At 42.4% G+C, this 21984-nt stretch overlaps 1 long non-coding RNA gene across 3 annotated transcripts; it reads left to right on the top strand.

The window, feature by feature from the left end:
• Positions 1–7543: 7543 nt before the first annotated feature.
• On the top strand, positions 7544–12834 carry LOC135344898 (uncharacterized). Of its 3 annotated transcripts, none has more exons than XR_010397576.1 (4): positions 7544–11747; positions 11972–12145; positions 12449–12540; positions 12649–12834. It is a non-coding gene; the product is annotated as an uncharacterized LOC135344898 (long non-coding RNA). The 3 variants fall into 3 exon arrangements; XR_010397577.1 differs by having other exon boundaries at positions 7545–11434; XR_010397575.1 differs by having other exon boundaries at positions 7548–12145.
• Positions 12835–21984: the final 9150 nt, after the last annotated feature.

Raw genomic sequence — 21984 nt, 5'->3', positions numbered from 1 at the left:
ACACAGCACTGTGCTGACGTTATAGCTTCACTTTTTTTCCCCATCTAGGACATCTAGGACTCTTACCGATAAAACTCACATCATTCCGACAGCTCCTACATACACAACTGTCAGGCTGGATATCCAAAGAAGGCTCATACTCTTGGAAGGCTAATTAGACAGCTCTCACAGAGAATGCATGGCTGTCCTTGATGCACACTAGACTGACTCTGTGTGTGTGTACGCTCCCTGTGTACGCTCCCTAACAGTTTGTGTGTACAGTGGCCGGTGATGTATGACAAAAGCTGAGCTCCATACACTAGCCATTCGACACAAATATCCCCTGATAATATTTTAGACTTTTTTTCATCGTTGTCAAGCGTCACCATCGACAAAAATCTTCTTCGCACATCTGGCTCTGGCTCTTCGTTGTCACTAGATTCAGGCTCTGTATCATCAGGCTCTGTATCATCTCCAGATTCTTCAGAAACTGGAGAAACAGGGGGAAGACTGGGAGGTGTAGGCACAGTTCCATCTGCTTGTGACTGCGAGCTTGTGACTGCGACTGCGACTGCGAGAGAGTTGAGGTAGCACCACCAATTGCGGATAATCTTCTCTGTTTTTGAACTCCTACAGCTCGAGCTGCACTTGCTTGTAATCTTCTCTTGCTTTTCTTTGGCATGCTTAGCTTCTACAATCACTGCTAGAGCCTCTACAGACACAGTTAGAGATCACAACAGAAAAACATAAAATGCGTTTCCACGGTAACATCAAAAAACGCGTCATCGATGACATCACTGGCCACATAATTTTGTATATTTTTGTGGGCAAGTTAATATCTTAATATCTCAACAATGCTTCACTTCTATGAGCTAAAATTTTTTTTAGTGTATTGTTATGCAAAAGTACACATACTAACATAATATCAGACAGATATAACCAGTACAATTGCTCAATTGCTACACAGTTTTGGACATTGATGGTTAACTGTTCCTGCAGGTTTAATTAATGACGAGTCCTAACCACAGCCCAGGTGGAATCTTGCCTGAAACAGGTAAATTATTTTGCAGAAACTCGATGGAACGGTAGGTCGAAAAATAAAGATTTGTAATAGGCAAATACTATCGCTATAGACACGCCCAGATACAGCAGTCCTATTTTTCCGAATTTATATAGCCAAACATGAACAGTAGTATTTTATATACCATCACAAGATAAGAGTGTTCAAATGGTAAACGATGATTATTATTAACCCGGGCGGGCCACAGGTTATAGTCCGGTCTGTCTGTCTGTATATCTGCTCACTCTGATACCTAATTCTGATAATGTCAACCAGAAAGACTAACGGCAGAGCGTGATGAGACTTTGAGCACCCAATCAGCGAGCGTGCTCTCCCAGGACAAGAATATCTCCCAAAGCGTAGAATATACACCCCCAGTATATTTCGACCACATACGCATGTGTGTGTACACGCGTGTGTCCCCGATTTTGTTCTATTATTTTATAAGGATAACTTGGTAGGACGTGGGGAGGATTGTGATGTGACACTCTCCAATGGGTCCCTCTCCCGCTCCCGGAAACATGCACAGATACTTGTGGAGAAGGGCTCACACGGATCTTGGAAGGACGTTCAGGCGAGACAGTTAGATTATTATATCAGTAAGCTTACACTTAGGTGAATTATTAGCATAATAATATTGTAGTGATGTGCATGTCACTCCCCCATCCCCCAGGTGCCTAACATCTATTATGAGCTGACGGACGGAGTGCAGGTGACGTTGGCCAATATCACTTGTTACTACCTCATACGAAACGGGCCGGAGGAGGCAGCCAATGATGAACGAGAAGGTAACTCTCCAGTAGGTTTTTGGTGAACTATATGGCTTGTCCTAGTTTCAGAGGAGAGTGAAACCAGTACAGTGTTGCCAGTACAGTGTTGTATGGCCCCCAGTGAGGCTACTATGATTACAACTATGAGGAGTACCCTAACTATATGCTTTGGATAATTCCAACTTTTGTTCCTGAGCTTACTAGTGGGGAGGAGCGCACACACACACACGCACACACACACACACACACACACCTTGTAATGGTGGTTGTGGTTGGTGGTTGTGGTAGGAGTGACCCGGCCTGTACACTGACTCTGGCTCAGAATAATGTTGGAGCGCGAGAAAAACATATATGCGCCAGGCGCTTGAGTCAGTTTGTGATCAGTCAGATAATGTAATGTAGTCCTGTAATGTAGTCCACACATCACTACATGTACCTAATTATTCTGGTTTAAAATACTAATGTCACCAGTAGTCTATAAAAAGTTGTACTATTGTACAACAATAGACCAGTTGTGCATAAGCCATGAGCTAATTAATTGACGTACTGCTCCGGAAAATTCACTTTACTTGGCAAATCAATGTAAAAATTGCGCTTTGACCGGAGATCTGTTTATCTATTTAAACAATAATTTCTACTGCATGTTAGAGAACTGAAGATATAAGATGTATAAGATGTCTGGCAACCCTTTGTACTGCTTCCCAGAGCAGAGTAGATCGGGTAGGTTTTTTGCATCACCAGAACTCTCATAGTTCTAACACTTCCAACCACTCTCTACTCATCGCTCATTACCACTTATATCTAGTTCAACTTGTTTTCTAGGGCTACTTCAAACTCCACATGCACTTTAACCGTCACGGGCCACGATTGTGGCCCGCAATAGTGACTTTTTTTGCGAAATTCTAATTCTGCGATACTTAGGAAGTAGCTCAAACTAGCACATCCCTGTATAGAGAATCACGTGCAATTTAGTCTAGAATTTTCCAAGCCACGTTGCTATGTTAAAATTTCATTAGCATCTTACCGCACGAACTATGGCTAGATTGTTTACTTGTGCTACTTGTGCCGATGTGCTTGAACAGCTTGAGGACAGCAATGGCGATGTCATGACTGTGCCGCGACGCTGATGAACTGTCTGGGACTGAGGACATGCATGACATGGACCAGCTGGACGGTGAAAGACCAGCTCACTGTGTGACTCTGGCAAAAGTATAGCTAGAATATCAGTAGTGTAAGTGTATGAACAGTCTTTATGTGAGCTTGTAAATTTCATAGATCGTTCACCGATATAATACATGTACTGTTCATAATTTATGATGTGAAAATCAAGCATAAAAAAAATTTGGGGATTTTATCTCACCGCTGGCCGAGCATTTAAAATGATAAAAACGGGTGACCGTTGGTTATGGCAACACATGTCGCACCATTTTATTCCTTGTTGTATGGGCATGGGCATTCTATGGTAGAGATCCGACGGATCTTTATGATGCAATGAATACTGGTCAAAGCGCATTGGTTATGGCAACACATGTCGCACCATTTTATTCACCATTTTATTCCTTGTTGTATGGGCATTCTATGGTAGACGGTTAAAGAGGATCTTTATGATGTAATGAATACTGCCAAAGCGCATTGATTTGCCATGCCATGTCACGGTAAGCTTATGCGCAACTGGCGCTATACTGCAAAACAGTTCTATTATTTGCCTACATTATTATGCTAGTTTAACTGCATATGCAGTAAAAATAAAAAATAATGGTGTTTTCGATGATGAAGATGAATGCAATGTCATGTAGACAGAGGGTGTAGTCTGTGGACTAGTTCATCAAAAATTCTGCTAGCTGCTTTAGAGACACTCTGGGAGAGGCTTTTTGCTCTGGCCTGTTCAGCAAAGAAAAAGAAGCCATTTTAAAATAATAATATAGGAGTAATAATAATATAGGAGTGGCTATTTTAATTGCTATACTTACATGCATGCTTACCTTTCATGCTTACCTTTATGTGTACATTACTCAGAGGAGGCGCAGTGCAGCTCAAGCTATCCGCCCACGCCCACGTTGTCTGTGTGTAATCAGAGGCTAATTACTTGAGCTGCACCGCACCTCCTCAGTCCAACTCTATACTAAGGGCTATAGTACCGGTACTATAGATTGCTCTTGGCTACTACAAAATACAGAAGATATATTCTTTGTCTAGTAACATAATAACAACAGAATAACAGAACTAGAATGTCATTCTAGTTTCTTTTTTTGGCTTTGTTCGAGTAGTATAGTAGGAGCCGCTCGTTTCTTCTTTTTTTTTTTGGGAAGTGCTGGGATTCTAGCTTGAGTTTCTTTTTTTCGCTTTGTTCAAGAGTAGTATAGGAGCCGCTCGTTTGTTTGGTGTCTTCCTTTTGCTTTGTGAGAGTAGTACGAGCCACTTGTTGAAGTGTGCTGGGTTTCTGGGTTTGTTTGGTGCAGATGTTTCCGTGTTGTGGGTGGAAGTGGAGGAACAGGGTTGACTTGAATAAGAGACCACAGATTTAGTAGAGGCACAGAGATGCCAACTTCAGATATTAGTTTTCAAAAAAATGATGCAGTTGCTGTTTCTAAGCTACAGTGCATTTAATAGATCTAAATCGGTTAGAACATGTGCATTCGGTATCTATGGTTATAGTGTCTCAGGCCCTCGAGATTTGGGAACACACTATAACATAATACACAGGTGTTTGAATATTACATTTGACAACATGCAGATGCAGCTCAAAGAAGAGGAACTTTCAGAGGAGGCGCCTTGATGATACACATAATAGCCCAAGCATTATTTTGTTTATAATAAAATGTTTGTTTTATGTGTTTTCACATCCACAAACCAATAATGAAAGTGCACCTGAAGCATGCAACATATATTTCTTTACATTATTATCGTGCTTTTTTCAGTCTCTTTTCTCACTCGTTCTAGTGCAGAGACAAGGCCTTGAAAGTAAGCAAAACTAGCTGTACTCAAACGATGATAACCAAGAAAACATTACTAGAAGCCTCTTACTTTCAGTGAGCTGCATGCATGCACACTATACTGTGTACCTTGCTTGCGCATGCGCAAAGGTATAGGTATAATTATGCCTCGGTGCGCAGGGATACGATACGTACATTGTGTCTGTCAGCTGACTGCTACAATTTGCTCAAATATCAATGAAGTGCAAGTAAGAGTTTCTATATAGGCTTAATCATAGATTTTAATTCATGCTTGCTACTTGGCAAACTTGTCCATAAAATTTGGACTCTACTTAGTAGTGAGCTCTGCACTAGAATAGTAGCTGGAAAAGTGAGAAGAGGCTCTGCATTGATAGTTTTTAACAACAATCACGGTCGATCATTACCGAGTTTCTGCATGAAGCAAGTTATTATTGCAACATGTTTAATGATCTCCGATGATGTTATGTAGTTTACCGATCGAGGCAGCATTATAGATAATGATTATAGAAGGGTGAAGTTTACATGCAGTTTCAATTATCGTGCGCGTGTTGTTACTTACTTCAGGAGGTGGGGTCTTTCCAAGACCCTGGTACGAAAGACAAAATGGTCTAGTGAGGGAAAGGACCACTACAATGGGAGTCACTGTGTGTTGCAGAGTTTAAACGCTCACTGGCCGTTGGCAAAGCGACAGATGAAGCCAAGAAAGAGGGCTATCCAACATGGACCTTTCTGGTTGATAACTAGAAGGTTACCTGATCTTGAATGATCATTTTAATCAAAAGACCGTTGCAGTGGGGTAATATATACCACAAAGTATTGTATAAAGTTGCATGGTCGGTTTCAGACTGGCTTATTGCAGACAACATGTGGTGGCATGAAAACTGTCATAAATTATAGCAGTGAGCATGGACTAGCAGCGGGTAGTCTAGTATTGTTGTGCAGTAAGCATGGACTGGTGGGCGGTCTAGCTTATTGCAGTGTACATGGATTGGTGGGTGGTTAAGTATTGTTGCAGTAGGCATGGACTGGTGGGTGGTAAGTATTGTTGCATGGACTGGTGGGTGAGTGGGTGGGTGGTTAAGTATTGTTACAGTATGCATGGACTGGTGGGTGGTTAAGTATTGTTACAGTACGCATGGACTGATGGGTCCATGGACTGGTGGGTTGTTAAGTACTGCAGTACGCATGGACTGGTCTAGGCTTAGGCTTGATAATAAGTATTGTTGCAGACTGGTAGGTGGTCTAGGTTTATTGCAGTACAAGTGAGCAATCATGAACTATAGTGAGCATGGACTAGAGCATTGTTGCAGTGTGCATGGACTATAATGGACTATAATGGGTGGTCAGGTATTAATTGTTGCAGTGTGGCAAGTATTGTTGCATTGACCATGGACTAGTGGGTGGTCAGTATTGTTACAGTGAGTATGGACTATTGTAGAGTGGTGAACTGATGATGAAGTACACGATTTATGAATGACAGTTCATAAGAAAATCTACAGGAAACATTGCAAGGCCATATGGAAAGTTCTTGAGGAAGGAAATGTAGGCATTAACAAATCCTACAGACTGTTACAGGAAATTTAAATATTTTCCCTGTGTTTGGCAGTCACTTTCTTGATGGTCTGTTCACCCCCGCTACTCCCCGCTACTCGTAGTTTCAGGCACTAGGCATGTAGAAACACACAAAAAAGTGTGTGATATAGCGTAAGGTATCGATTATCGATCAATCAATTATCGACTAGGACGGAAAAATGTAACGGTAATCCGTACTTTCGCCCTTGTGCCAGTTTTGTAAAGAAGCATCGACTTCCAGGTAAGTAGTAAGTCAGCTATGATGATGGTAAAATGTTTGAGCGTTTGCATTAACCAGAAACTTACTGAATGGCTTGCTTTTTTATATTGCTATAATATTATTAACGAAATAATGCGCTGTCCCACTGTCCCACTGCCCCGTAAGAAAAAGAAGGGGTTTAAACGTTCGAGTAATCAACCACCACTATCCTTTTCTCACCTTAAAAAGAGCAACAGGAGTTTGAAGAGGTATCTGATGAGCAAATGCTAGCTGCAATAGACTGACCACAATAGACTGACCACATGTCCGGTAAGCTGACTTGCACGGTGTACCACGTTCTACGTTGAAAGACAGAGTAAGCAGACGAGTGTCATATGGAACGGCCCTATGCCGTATAACGGAAGAGGAAGAACTGTCCACCCATTTACTCCATGCGTCCAAAATAGGTTATGGGCGTGACGTATGTGAGGCAGAAAGCACACTCGGGGGTTCTAAAATAACGAATGGGTGGTCTCGTGCTGGTGAGTCTACTGCTGGAGTACGCATGGATGCTACTTAGAAGCCGTGAACCCGGAGGCTCAGGTTGCACGTGCGACAGCATGTCATATGACAAGGACCTACAAGTTGATCGTCAAGTATCATTGTTATAGTGTAATCAGGTCACTCATTTCAATAGCGTGTCACTGCCTCGACACAGCAACACATGGACAACACATAGATCCAACTCAACCGTCAGATGAGGCAGACTGGAGCCCCATCATTGGTCTGTCACCCCTCACACAGACATCTCAACCGTCAGATGAGGAAGCTCCGTCACGTGAGAAAGAGGCTTCTCCCCTCACACAGGCTGAGAGAGATGATTCTCCCCTCATGTACCACATTCCCGAGGTAAGATACATTTGTTACACACTACTTAACACACTACTTAATCAACACTTTACACAGGTTGAACTGAGTTCACACTAAGGAAGTGGTTGAAGGTGAACGCCACGTGAGGTCAGTCTCACACACACACATATATACGCATATATGCATATACGCAATGTGTTGAACGAACAGGACAGGAGCCAATGGAGTGCGAAACTCCAGGCAGGGGTTTGGGGAGCGAAACCAACCTAAGAATACACTTAACAACGATAAGGGAGCAGAGGCCAAACTCTGTGGGCGTGTTCTTTGTCACGCCCACTACCTTCCCACGTAGGTCACGTGACCACCAGACTTTCGCTGCCGAAGATGCTGTTTCCTGCCAGAGCGTGGTGCTTCCTGTCATGCCCACGAACACGCCCACCAAGTTTGGATCACGTGACACCCGCGGCCCTGACATCTGACATCGGGACCACGCCCATCTGAAAGGGGATCTGTGCGTGGGCAAAGTTACGCTGTCCTGGTGTCACGTGTCGCCTAGTTACGCCGCACTCTGTCTCGGCCCGAAAATGGCGGCGCCGCGGCCACAAGTCGATAAGGGAGCAACAACGCCTAGAGGCTGTGGGCGTCGGGCGTTTTGTGTTCTTACATGACCACCAGACTGTTTCCTGCCAGAGTGTGGGAGTGGTCGAGCCCAAATCTTACTTTCGGCTTCCTGTCATGCCGCCCACCGCCTAGAGATTTGGTATTCAGTTTCCCACAGACATCTGTGTGCACTAGGTCACCAACAGGAAAAGGACGTTAGTGCAGGGCTCACAGAAACTGATTTCCTACCACCGCCTAGAGATTCCCACAGACATCTGTGTGCACTAGGTCACCAACAGGAAAAGGACGTAAGTGCAGGAACTGATTTCCTTCGAACCACCATAGTCAAAACCACACTGTCATGCCGCCCACCAAGTTTGGATCACGTGACACCTTTGGATCACGTGACACAGACTGACACAGACCGGGAACACGCCAAGTTGACGCTGGGGAGTGGCCCTGGACATCGGGACCACGCCCATCTGAAAGGGGATCACGAAATCTGTGCGTGGGCAAAGTTACGCTGTCCTGGTGTCACGTTTCACCTAGTTACGCCGCACTCTGTCTCGGTCCGAAAATGGCGGCTTGCCGCGGCCACAGGGAGCAACAACGCCTAGAGGCCAAACTCTGTGGGCGTGTTCTTTGTCACGCCCACTACCTTCCCACGCAGGTCACGTGATCACGTGACCACCAGACTTTCGCCGCTGTTTCCTCCCAGAGCGTGGGGTCTGACTTCCGGCTGCCCACGAACACGCCCACCAAGTTTGGATCACGTGACACCCGCAAAAGACCGGAAACACGCCAAGTTCACGCTGGGGACCACGCCCATCTGAAAGGATCCTATGCGTGGGACGCTGTCCTGGTGGCCCTGGTGGCCTAGTTAGGCGGCGATTTCGTGCCGCGGCCACAAGTCCTAGAGGCCAAACTCTGTGGGCGTGTTCTTTGTCACGCCCACTACCTTCCCACGCACTTTCGCCGCTGTTTCCTCCCAGAGCGTGGGAGCTGACTTCCGGCTTCCTGTCATGCCCACGAACACGCCCACCAAGTTTGGATCACGTGACACCCGGGAACACGCCAAGTTCACGCATTGGGACCACGCCCATCTGTTCGTGGATGGAGACACAACTCAGGGAGACCCACTTGCGATGCCCTGTGAATTATAGCAGAACAGGGTGCAGTGTGATGGTGATATAATTATAGCAGTCTGCAACTCTGGGGGGGGGACCTTGGTCTGCTCAGCCCACGTGGCTTTGCGCATGTGCACTGGATGCGAATGAATATTTGGAGGTGGAGCTAGCTAGTTGGAGGTGGAGTTTTTAGTTGATCGTAACCAGTAGAGATATTGGTATTGAGCAATAACCAGATTTATAGACTACAGTGCATAATCTCATAAAATTTTTCTTGGCTTATAGTTATCTACAGTCTTTCTACTACCTCTCTGCAAAATCTGATGCAACTCTTTCCACCAAAGCACTCTGTCTAAGCAGCCACCATTACCTTACTTTTCCCAATTTGGCAATCTTTGAGTGGGCATTTCTCAATACCGCTGTTTTACAACTTCGAGTTTCCAACGCGCATAACTCAGGCATGGAACGGGGTATGTGCAAACTAAGCACATCAATGCGTAGGCAATTCTTTGCTCTATCATGTGGTATATAGATTGCAAAAATTATAGCTTGCGCCCTTTTCCCAGAGCCTGTCACAAATGGAAAGAAGAAAGAACTCTTTATAGGCAGAGGCTCATTTGGTGTTCGCTTGCAAATGTACAGGGTCGCGAGCTACTTCCTCACACAGATGTTGTCAAAGAAGCAGCGATTCTTACACAATTGTGTCATCCAAACGTTCCGTTATATCGGCAATACCATGGATTGCCAAACTCATCTACGTCTGTAACACTTGCTAAGTACCTAACAACTGAAAAATATTCATGCTCTGGATCCGATGAATGTGTTGTCATCTGCCTGTGTGCAGAGCTAGCTGAAGTACTTCACGATGAAGTGAAGCTTATACACAATGATCTAAAATGTAGCAATGTTTTGGTCTGTGACAGCTTGACTAGTTCACTTTCCAAAGGGATGTCAACAGATAAAGATGTGCCGACGCCACCTATGGCCATGCGAGTTGATTTGCAAGTGGTTGTTAGAAAGGCGACTACATTCAAAAATGCCCGCAAGTATTCACTTAGTACTCGCCGGAAGTGATTGAGGGTTTAACTACTCAAACGCCTATGAGTGATATTTTCTCACTAGGTCACATTTTCAAGGTCACATTTTATATAAAATTGCTTCACTGTAGTATGTGATTCTACGAAGAGCCATCTCAATACCGTTGCCACTAATTGTCGATCATCACGATGTGTATGCTTGGCGCTGTAATTACAGCTAAGCTAGCTAGCTGATAGTCTGTTTTCCCAGAGCCTGTCACATTTATCATCAGGATGAATTTCATGTAGCTCACATGTTTTGGAGCTACTTAAAATTGATACAGTAGCTGCCTTTTCTCTTCAGCAACACTAGTCCTCCTTCTTTCTAGTTCCCAACACCAACGTTCCCAGTAACTCCTGGACATGTTCTTATACACTAAACTTTCTTCTCTGCCTCGACTTTTAGACTATGTTCTAATTCTAGCTGAGTTTGAACAGCAGCTTGAAGTTGAGAACGCTTTCTCTTGACTCTTAGATTCCTCATTCTATGTTTTTCAGCTTTAGTGTTCTTCCGGCTCTAGCTCTAGCTCTATTCTCGTCGGCCAGAAGTCCACAAGACCAAAATCCTGGTTATGGTCTCAGAATGATGGTCTCAGAATGAATCATTTTGACCCATTCGACAGACCAACTCTCGATCAACCAGAAAATTGACAGGCTAACTAGCCTAATACAAAAAGGAAACAAAGGAGTTGAAAGCCGAGTTCAATGCCTTGAAATGTGAAGTTGACCATCATATAAAAGATGTCCCTGATAGCTCTTGTTCAAGCTCTACCCCGTCCTCTACACCTAGAAGGCAGTGTGTGGTTGTGTTTTATTGTGGTTGTGTTTTATAATATCTGGTATGAACTGTTATCGTTTCAGATCGCTGTAAAAAATCTTCAAGATAAGTGTGAGGAAGATAAGTGTGAGGAGGGTATTAAATTCGCTGGAAATGAGCTGTAAGTTTAAAGAACTTTTTTTCACCCGTGTTTTCTAGTTATAATTCGGAAAGAAACATGATCACTCAGTTGTCAGAGAAGTTTTCAGGCACAAGGAAAATCAAGCGCAAGTTATCAATAATTATGGATGCATGTTTGTCTACTTTCAATGTACCCTGCTTCAAGTGGTCTTTTAATTGTGTTTGTACGTTCATAGTACATATTTCATATGTTTGTGTGTGCTGTCAAGATGACTCATCTTTCGACGGCAACCTGTCAAGATGTCACATCTTTTGACGGGGTTCAAACAGTGGGTTCAAACAGTGTTTGTGTGTGCGTGTTAACATGTTTCATATGTTTAATTTGTGTGTATGTGTGTGTGTGTGTGTGTGTGCATTATTGCTGTCAAGATGACTCATCTTTCGACAGCAACCTGTCAAGATGTCACATCTTTTGACGGGGTTCAAACGGTGTGCGTGTTACATGTTTCATATGTTTTTGTGTGTATATGTGTGTGCATTGTATATGTGTGTGCATTATTGCTGTGCATTATTGCTGTCAAGATGACTCATCTTTTGACAGCAACCTGTCAAGATGTCACATCTTTTGACGGGGTTCAAACAGTGTATGTGTGTGCGTGCCATGTTTGTGTGCCATGTTTGTGTGTAAGTGCATTATTGCTGTCAAGATGATCGACCCCATCTTTTGACAAGTGTGTACGTGCTATATCGTGATGTGTGTGCTATATGTTTGTGTGTAGATGTCGTTTGTGTGTAGATGTCACATCTTTTGTGTGTGCGTGTTGTTATGTGTGTGATTACTGTCAAGATTTCATATCTTTTAACAGGGTTCACATGTGTGCGTGTTCTTATGTACTGTCAAGATGAGTCGTCTATTTGCCGGTGCTTTGCCGGTGCTGTGCATCGCTACTATGAGAGCCGGAGAAGACTTCACTTCACAATGATTCCAAACATCAAGGGTGCAGATTTTAAACATGCAAGCAAGGGAATTGAGAAAGAAGGTGATGTTCGTTGCATGTACATTCATAGTTGTTCGATAAATTAGATTGTACTACATATAATTACATTATCGCTTAATTTTTCGGGGCAAACTTTTATTCCCAGCGACAATTACTCACTGAGACTTGGTATTCTTCAACTCCGTCTCTGTAATATTTTCTGATGAGAGCAGAAGTATTCCTGCTACAAGTAAAGCAAAATGGCTGATGTAGCACTGTAGCAGAGTGCCAGATAAAACTGTAGTACAACTGAACCTGTAGCAAACAGAGTGCAGTTAAGTTAATTAAACAATGTAATTAATACAGGACAGTGACTGGGATCATAGCTACTACCTCAAGCTAGAAGCCTGAAGAACCTGGTGAAGAAGCTCTTGGGATGGACTAAGTTCCTGGATCTGGTAAGTCTAGAGTAGCATATGTAGTCTCAATAGCTTCAGTATAACTGTTTAGGCTAGTTAGTATACATTAGTATACAGTAGTGGGCATCATGAGCCACCTGTGTGTAGGTGAAGAAAACATTTCCCGGGAAAATGGCGTCTGCCGATGTGACCTCCCTCACAGACAAGTTTCTGCTGATCCTGCTTGAACCATGTCTCCGTGAGAACATTGAGAACACTTATTCAGTGTCTTTATTCAGTGTCTTTAGTCACTTTGTGCCTTCATACAATATTGTTTGTGTACATAATTGTAAATGTTTGTATAATTAGGGGGGTGGTCAGAACGATAATGGTGTCAAGATACCTCTGGGGTCTGCGCTACCTGTAGGAAATAGTCATTGTATGGTTTATGATATATGAAATTTTAAAGAAAAACTGTATTTATTCTGTATTTTCTTTTTTTAATTAAAACGGGGAAAGGTTAATTTTTGATAATTATTGTTGCGATTTACGGTCAGATACACGTGGAAGTGCTCATGCAGAGAAGAAGCTGGTTAAGGTTACGTATACGTGTACGGTAGCTAATATAAGGATAGGACTAAAGACGTACGTCATGGAAGGCAAAAGAAAAAGAAAGAAGACGGCTGCAGGTAGACTTAGATTTCTTGTAAGTAACTAAATTGTTGGCCATGCCATGCGAACCTCAATTCAGGCGGACCCCATACAACATGATGTGAGTCATTCATTACACTAAGTTCCTAAATTAATCAGAACATCGATCACATTCAGGAGGACCCCGTACGCTGATCATCAGAACACACCTCCCATGTTACACGAGGATGACAAACCGGAGGTAAGTCAATCATCACACTATTTCATTCGAAGATGGATCACGTTCAGCAACTACGTCATTCATCACACCAATCACTATAACATTCAGAATACAGGACCTTGCGCTACATGACTAATCACACTATTTCACTATCCATTCAGAAGACGGATCACATCCAGAAGACACTGGAGGACTCCGCACTACATGAGGTGAGTCATTCATTACACCCTAACTCATCACATTCGAAGGACACCTATTACATCGTCATGGTGATAATCTATCAATCATTCTTAACACACAGGCACAGGATGAGGTTCATTCACGTGATAAGCCACAGGATGACGTTCATTCACGTCATGACCACGACAATGAAAGGTTAGCATTATGATAATTATCATAACACACGACACCACATGATGAGGAGGGTGAGGTGAAGCGGAAAGGCGGAAAGGTCGTCGTCGTCGTGTCATAATTATCCACTGACGAGGACAATGAATAATTATCATAACACTCATAACACACATAACACACAGCCACGTCATGTTCACGTGATGAATTGTTGTCAAGACAAGGTTAGTGTAATCACTTACTCCACAACCAGCCACTGAAGACCACAACCCGTGTGTCTGGATGCCAGGCTAAGCCACAAGCTAAGCACATCAAAGTCAAGCACCCACAATACGACAGGAAGGAGAGGTTGCCACGAAGTCCCAGGTGGGGCACCCGACCACGACCACATCCTTCTTCCTTTGAGGCTCCTTTGAGGCTCCAATGCTGGGAATCCAGGAGAGATTAGGGGCAGGGGAGAGTGGAACCCCGCGCTTATTAATGAGCATTTGATGAGTGTGGATGGGAAGGCCCATGAGATGTGTGTGGACATTCTGAAATATGACCAGCAGTAGGTGTTGACGGGAAGCTGTCCCAAGAGAGCGACTACGTACAAGTTAGACTTACAAAGACTCCAGGAAGAAGTCGATCAAGAAGACCTCATCGACCACACCCCAACCTATTTGTCGACACGGACGAGTGCTCAACGATTATATCTATAACACTTGACCCTGACCTTATTCTAACCGTATACAGATCCTGGCAGAGACCTGGAGCAGTTGTTAACTGCCTCCTGGCGGGAAAGGAGACCAGGATCAGCGTACTCTCTACGTGATCAAGGTGGCAGACCACAAAACTTTTGTGTCCGGAACTGGACGTTCAAATGGTGGACCTGTACATCCAGTACTTGCAGGCTCGACACAACTTCAATAAATTCAATCAGATCAAAGACCACCATTTCGGGTTGAATCCGCTACGAGATCTTGTAGCCACTGCAGCAGCGACTAAGATGACTGCAGGCACCTCTCCGAAACAGCAGTCGAGTTGATACACAGAGCAACAAAAGCTACAACTACGGACTACTACGGAAACAAACACGGGAGGACTCCTAATTCCAAAGAAAAAGAAAAGGGTACTCAAAAGGGTACTCAGAGGAGATAAAAACTAGCTCACAAGGTATTTCTCAGCTACTATGCAGAGAGACGAAGTACTCTGGATCTGTTTCATTGTATTTATGATCTATTTGATTTGTTTACTTCATTTATTTGTTTACTTCATTTATGTCACATGACCACTATACCTATACCACATGATGATTTGTTTTCTGCCGACTTAATTTATATGTCACATGACTCCAAAGGGGACGGGACAATTTCCCCCCGCTCCAAAGAGGACGGAGAAATTTTTACGAGAAAATTTTGGGACGGAAAATGGGACGAAAAAAATGTTTTGGGTTATAATAATTATAATTGTGTCCGTGACTGCTTGGTCTTGTGTCAGGTGTGGGACACCCTGGTCAGCAAGGGGTACACACAGGGTATAGTGTTAAAAAATTGTATGAGGTGTCTTTTCAGCAAGTCTACGGACAGTGTCAAAATGTCAAAACTAATGTCAAAACTATATGGGGTGTCTTAAAATTATGAGGGATGTCTTTTTCCAGGACAGGGTTTTTCCAGGACAGGGTGCTACAGAGGCAGGGTGCTACAGAGGGAATGATTCAGAGTTGTAAAGTTACTCATGCATATAATTACTGGATGTACATGTACATACAGGAAATAGCACATGCCCATAAATTTTATCTTGGTGGCACTGATCGGGCTATAGTTGTAACAAGATGCCAAGGAGGTGGAGAATTGTCTTTATGGTATGTTTGCAATTTAAAACCATAGACGAGGTTACTAGAGCTCTGCAGGATTGTACATCTTTACAAGACAATGTCACTTCAATACAACAGAGACATGGTCCATGCAGAGTTTTAGGAGAAATAAGAGTTGACGGTGTTCTTAAAATTAATAATCCTGGCATATACTTAAAGGAAGTACAAGAGGAACTATTTAATGTTTGTGGGAATGTTCCACAATATGCAGGGCAAAAAATGAAGAGAGTTGCCATTCAACAATCTAATGCTTTAAGAGCACAGTAGCTTTTGACCCCAGCATGCTGGTTTTCATCGGATGAGACGGGTTGTGATAAAAGAAATGCTAAGCGTTTATTTGGATATGGAGTTAGAGGTATCACACCCATCACTCGCATATGGACAACGAATCTCAGCAATAAGTATTATGTCAACAAGAGATGTTTACCTCGCTGAAGTGTCAATGGAGACACCTTTGTTCAGTTTATTTGTAGCAACACTCATAATATTATCAACCATTTGACGGGAATAACCCAAGATCTGTTGTAGTACTCGATAATGCTGCTGTCTGTGAACCTGTCTGTGAACTTATATCAGCATTAGTTAGAGAGCACTAGTTAGATTCCTTCCACCGTACAGTCCTGATCTAAGATCTAAACCCTATCGAGGAAGTATTTAGCAAAGTTAAGGGCTATTTGAAAGAAAAAGAGATTGCTTATCAATGCTTATCAAGTAACCAGTATACCAAGAATAATCATTTTAAATGCATTTCAATCCATCACTACACAAGACTGTATAAACTATTTTATACACATTGAGTAGTTTGTAAATGTGTTGTAAATTATTTGCTCAGTGGATGTTTCAGTAACACATCTCTTTTGCTTCATAAAAATTAATGTTCATTGTTAATTGCTCCAATTTCCGTCAGGCGTCCAGCAACTTTTGATGGTGTCAGATTTGACTGTTCAAAAATGCCGCTCAAGTTTTTTTTAGGTGTGAGGGGTTTCCTTCCTTGGCTCTTGGCTCTTGAAGAATGACGAGGATTAAAAGGCTATCATGACGTCCGCTTCAATTGTCTCTGCCCAAACACGATACTGTTGTTTGAACAACAGTATACATACTGGAATGGTTCTGCTTCAGCATATCATCTATGCGTTCCGTTTTTTCTGTATACCGGGACACTTTCTTTGCTTTTTTCTTTTTTGGCTTAGTGGATACAGTCTCTCCTTCAGATTCAGAATCACTAACTGGTGGGTTTTTGGACTGAACTTCAGCTTTACCCATGCACCAGTGTATAACACTTTATTGTTTTTCTTGAGATTTTAGTAGCTGCTGAACGGTGAGTAAATCTTCCTTACACCTAACCGAAACTCGTCGGTTTCCTTGAAAATAGCCAACGTCAACCTCATCGCCTAACTCAGAACGCAAAATGCAAAAACGATCGAACTTTTTCAGGATGGGTGAGGTACTGGACTTTAACGTTCCTTAAAATGAATAACTTCACAAACTTCACATCACTTTTTTTATTTGGGACCTTGACAGAAATTGATGGTACTGAATTGTCATGATCTACACACAAATCCACAACTGGTTCACCAGGTACTCCATGCTCTGGCTCCTGCTCCAGGAACACTTCTAACTTGAGTATGAAAATTAAACATAATTATGATAGTTTGGGCCACAGTAGGGGTACTCCATATGCAGCTGCAAAAGATCAGCTTTAGTGCCTCTTTCAATTTAGTGCACACTATCAATGATGATGCAACAGTTCACGCCATCCTAACTTTCACGCCATCCTAACTTAATTATAAACGCATGAGTAACTTTAGACTCTGAATTCCCTCAACCTACCTGAAAACCTCTGTACTCTGAAAACCTCTGTACTTAGAAACTACAGGGGTTAAAGGTCACAGGGTTAAAGGTCACACATGTAGATGAAAGTCCATGAAGAAGTGGACGATTCTGTAAGAGCTGCTCCTCGAGTAAGCTTTCGAACAGTGGGGGTCAGGGAGAGTGGGAGTCAGGGAGAGTAGGTGATAGTGAAAGTAGTCTAGTCTAGGAGAGTACGAGTGGGGGGGGGGCTGTGGAAGGGTTCCATTAAAGAAAGCACAGTAGTAGTAAAAATAATTGTTCTGCATACAGAAAATGTTACTGATTGGCAGCCGAGAGGATCAGCAGCTTCCAGGAAGCTCTCGCTCTGGTACTGATCGGCAACCTCCGCGCTCGAGAGGATCAGCAGCTTCCAGGAAGATCTCGCTCTGGTACCGGTAATGTCATGGTACCGGTAATGTCATGTCAAGCCGACGTGGACGTGGTCTATCACTGCCCACTCGCCGTCCTCCGTGGATGTCAGAATATGGACAAAAAACAGGAACAGGTAAGAGTATGTGGGAGCCAAATGTGGATCATCCAACTCCAATGGAAAAAGCAGACCTCATCAATGCTGGGCTTAGACCAAGGAAAATCTGTTTATTTGAGTATGGCGAAGCATTTGAGTTCCACGATGAACTTCTTAATGCATATCCAAAGCTTGTGAGTGCAGGGGGGTATGAACTGTTACGAACTTTACCCTTACCCAACAACAATCGTCAGCTCGGGGTAATTCCACCGCAAAGTGGAGGCTATACTGGCTATACTGTTCAGTACCTAAAGAATGTTGTAGGTAGTGCTAAAGTGTATCCGTCCTCTACAGCAGAAATTATGTTTGGAACGTGTATTGGAACGTGTATTAGAGAATAAAGATCTGGTAAGTTTTACTGGAATTGCACCGACTGAAATATGCCTAAAATGCATTCCATTGTTTAGAGAATTTGTTCTCTAAGGTCTGAAGAAGAAGAATTTAGTTACCTGAGCTCACCACCAGAATCTCCACCTAACAACAGTGGTGTACAAGTATAGCATGAGGATAACATCCCCAAAAAATTTTTAGGTACAAGACCATACTCAATCATCCCACTTGGTAGACTTGACCCTGGTAGACTTGACCCTAGAAAATGATATCTTACTTGCTGTCAAAAACAGTATGGACGACTTTTGTATGTGTGTATAGTACTGTGAGATAATGTACTGTGAGATAATGCTATACTTATTTAGAGAACTGAACTGCTTGAGCCATTATTGTGTTGGCCTTGAGCCTTGAGGGCATCCCTGATGTAGGACTAGGAGGTCTAGGAGGTTGCTTCCCGTACTAGTATTGGTGGCTTTGTAGTGAAAGATGGGATCAGAGAAGCAAAGAAGAAACGATTCAATACGTCCAATCTTCTCAGAGTAAGTTTAAGAAAGTTATTATCTCATAAATGTACATTGATTACGGATGGTACTATACAGGTCAGTTTTGTGAGTGAGGCAGCAGTAGACACTGGTGGGCCACTGGAGAGAATTCTATCGTCTATTTGCAAAGGGGGTAACTGAAAAGTACTGGTGCAATTCATACGAAATTAGAGATCAAACTAAGCCTACACTTTGTTGACCATCTTATCACTAATCACTAAAATACACTAATCACTAAAATACTTTCTGCCACATTAATTAAAAGTAATTTATCACAGAGCTTACGATGATTACATAATTTGTAGCACACAATTTGTAACACATAATTTGTAGCAACACTCATAAGATCTTTTCAGCTTTTTTTACAAGCCACCCTTCACCTGAAATGGTCAGAAAACGCGTCTGGTGCATTCCACAGCCGACCACAAGTAGTTGCAATTGTGGTTGCAAACTAGTTGTCCTATAAAAGGAGTGATGTGTACGGGATGTGTACGGAATGCAAAAGGAATGCAGTTTGTTGCACTAGTGACACACCTCACTAGTGCCTTTCCCATGTGGCAACGTATGGCGCAGCCGTAAGTATATACGTATTTGTATCTAGGGGGTTTTTGCACTTTTTGTCAACTGGGTATGGAAAATATATATTCAGGGGTAGATCTACTCTTTTTGTCAACTGGTACTTTTTGTCAACTGGTGAGCAAACTAATAACGTTCAGTACACTACAAAATTTAGAGCAGATTTTCATAAGAAGAAACTTCAAATATCTCCTCTAACACTCTCTAACTAACTAACTAACACTCTAACTAACACTCTCTAACTTAAACCATAGATTATTGAAGAAAGGGATTGGAAACGCCTACATAAATGCTTGGCCCATCCGTGTTACGGTCATTGTTTTTATCTTTGCTGCCTCCGTCTTGTGTATTTGACCTTTGTCCTTATGAGAAATTGCTACAGCCATCAGTATCAAGAGGACTGTTCAAAAGTACACCGCTATTCTGTCATGGCTAGTGGAAGTGGAAGTGCTATAGCTACTGTAAGAGGAGCTATTTGCCATCTCTTGACAATCTCAACAGCAGGTTCAGATCGAATAACAGACATTCAGGAAGAAATTAAGAAGTTTTTGAAGGCAACAACCAGTAACCAAACAAATACCAGTAAATTTGATGACTTCAGCTACAGGTTGACTCAAAGCTTGGAAAAGTGCTTTATTGGCTGTATAACTGATAAAATTTGTCGCTCAAAGAACGTGCTCAGAGAAAAAATGTGGTCTTCCTTTCACAAATTGAGATCTATACCAGATGGCCACTCAGAAACTCTTTGCCGACATGATTGCAGGGCACTTCAGTAAGAGTGTCGTTGACAGCATACCTGCCCTAACAAATCTTGAAGATAATGTGGTCAGATATATTGCTGGATACGTTCCTTTCAAAATGCTAAGTAAGTATGAAAAGAGATCTAGCAAGGACTCTTATAATACTGAAGTTGTGGAATGTCTACACTCGATGGCAGTGAATGGAGAAGAAAGCAGTTTAATAGATTACACTCGAGAATGGTGCCTTAAGGTTGACAGAGGAGGCCTCTTCGAGGTAAATGATACTGCTTACCTGTTGTTTCGGATAATTGAATTACGAGTAAGAAAGCACCTGCTGATTTCATTTAGCAAAGGATCCACTTTAGACGAAATAAATAGAGAAGTAATTGCGAGTGCAGTTGCTGCTGATGATGATGTCCAGTTTTATTGGACTCTATTGTCTGTAGACATCAAAAATGAGCAGATTGCTATTGACCTTTTAAAGGAGATGATTGGAATGTGGATTACTATTCGAGGTTTTTCTATTGCCAAAGCATGGTTGGAAAAGTATATGCCAGAAAAAAAGAGCAAGCAAAAAGCACTTAGAAAAGAACTAAAAAGTATATCAACTCCTTCCGAATGTACCTAATAATTATTTTTATACTAATGTTATAATATGAATGATGTAACTAATATGAATGATGTAACTTAAAAATTTAATACACTTCAAAACAAGATCATACACTCATAGATTTCTTTGAACGTCTTGCTCTCTTTGTTAAAGGTTCAGACACATCTACAGATGTACATATTCTCTTTCTGGACTTGCAATTACCTCTAACTGGATCAAGTGCAGCTGACCCTTGCACTCTGAGGGAAACAGTGTTCACACAAAACTGTTCCACAGTGGGGTTATCGCATCTTCCTCCAGCAGCCCTCTGCTTCCCTCTGCTTCCCAAAAAAGGATTCAACTGGATCCTGGCAAAGCTTCTCCGAAAGCACGAACTGCACTCCTGGAACACCAAGCAAGACTGTTCTGTTGTCAGCTCCACAAATGAATAAACTGTAATACGATAAATTACATAATTTAATTATAATATTATACTGTATAGATCTAGCGGGTAATTTTCATGGGGTAAAAAATTATACCTGTAATTTCAATCCCTTCTAGAGTTTGAGTGGACAGACACATCTTTCCTTGTTGTAGTGAAATCTTTTCTAGCTTTTACCGAATCTTGCCAATCTCTCAGATACTTTAGAAAGGTGTCTTTCAGCCACTGCATGCAGGAATTATTGCTATAAACGTTAAACATTAATGTCAATAAACGCACACTAAGTCTTGAGTCAGATGGATCTCTATAAGGTCCCAAGTCAGGTTTCCTCTTTTTGATGCATTCATCTATACTGCGGGCATTGAAGCAGTCAAAAAACCGATCAAATAGGCGAACAAACTTAGCAGTCTCGGTGGAATCACTGTCACCATGATATTCGAGAGCATTTGCTACAGATGCACTTAAAACCTGCAACGAAATAAACACGTACGAGCATGAATAATTTCGAGTGTGTACAAACCTGAGCTGCAAGATTGACACGCATTCTAGAATATGACGTCAACTGAACGTGGTCTTTCTTTAATCTGGGTAGCAAGCTGAGACCGGAACTGCTCTTACTTTGATTGTACACTCTCACAAGGTGTTCCCAACTGATGTGCTTGCCATCCTTCTGCATAAATTGAACGCATAATTATGAACGCATAATTATATTAAATAATTATGTGCACTTTAAACTTACCCAAAGAGCCCTTGAATGTTTGTGTGCAAACGAATTTGACCAGCAGTTTCTGGTAGTTTTTATGAGATGAGGCACATCGCAGACAAAATAAATCT

This window comes from Halichondria panicea, chromosome 12 (assembly GCF_963675165.1).
Source record: "Halichondria panicea chromosome 12, odHalPani1.1, whole genome shotgun sequence".
NCBI classification, from domain to species: domain Eukaryota; kingdom Metazoa; phylum Porifera; class Demospongiae; order Suberitida; family Halichondriidae; genus Halichondria; species Halichondria panicea.
Note: the sequence above shows the minus strand (reverse complement) of the source record. Positions and strands in the feature narration are given on the sequence as shown.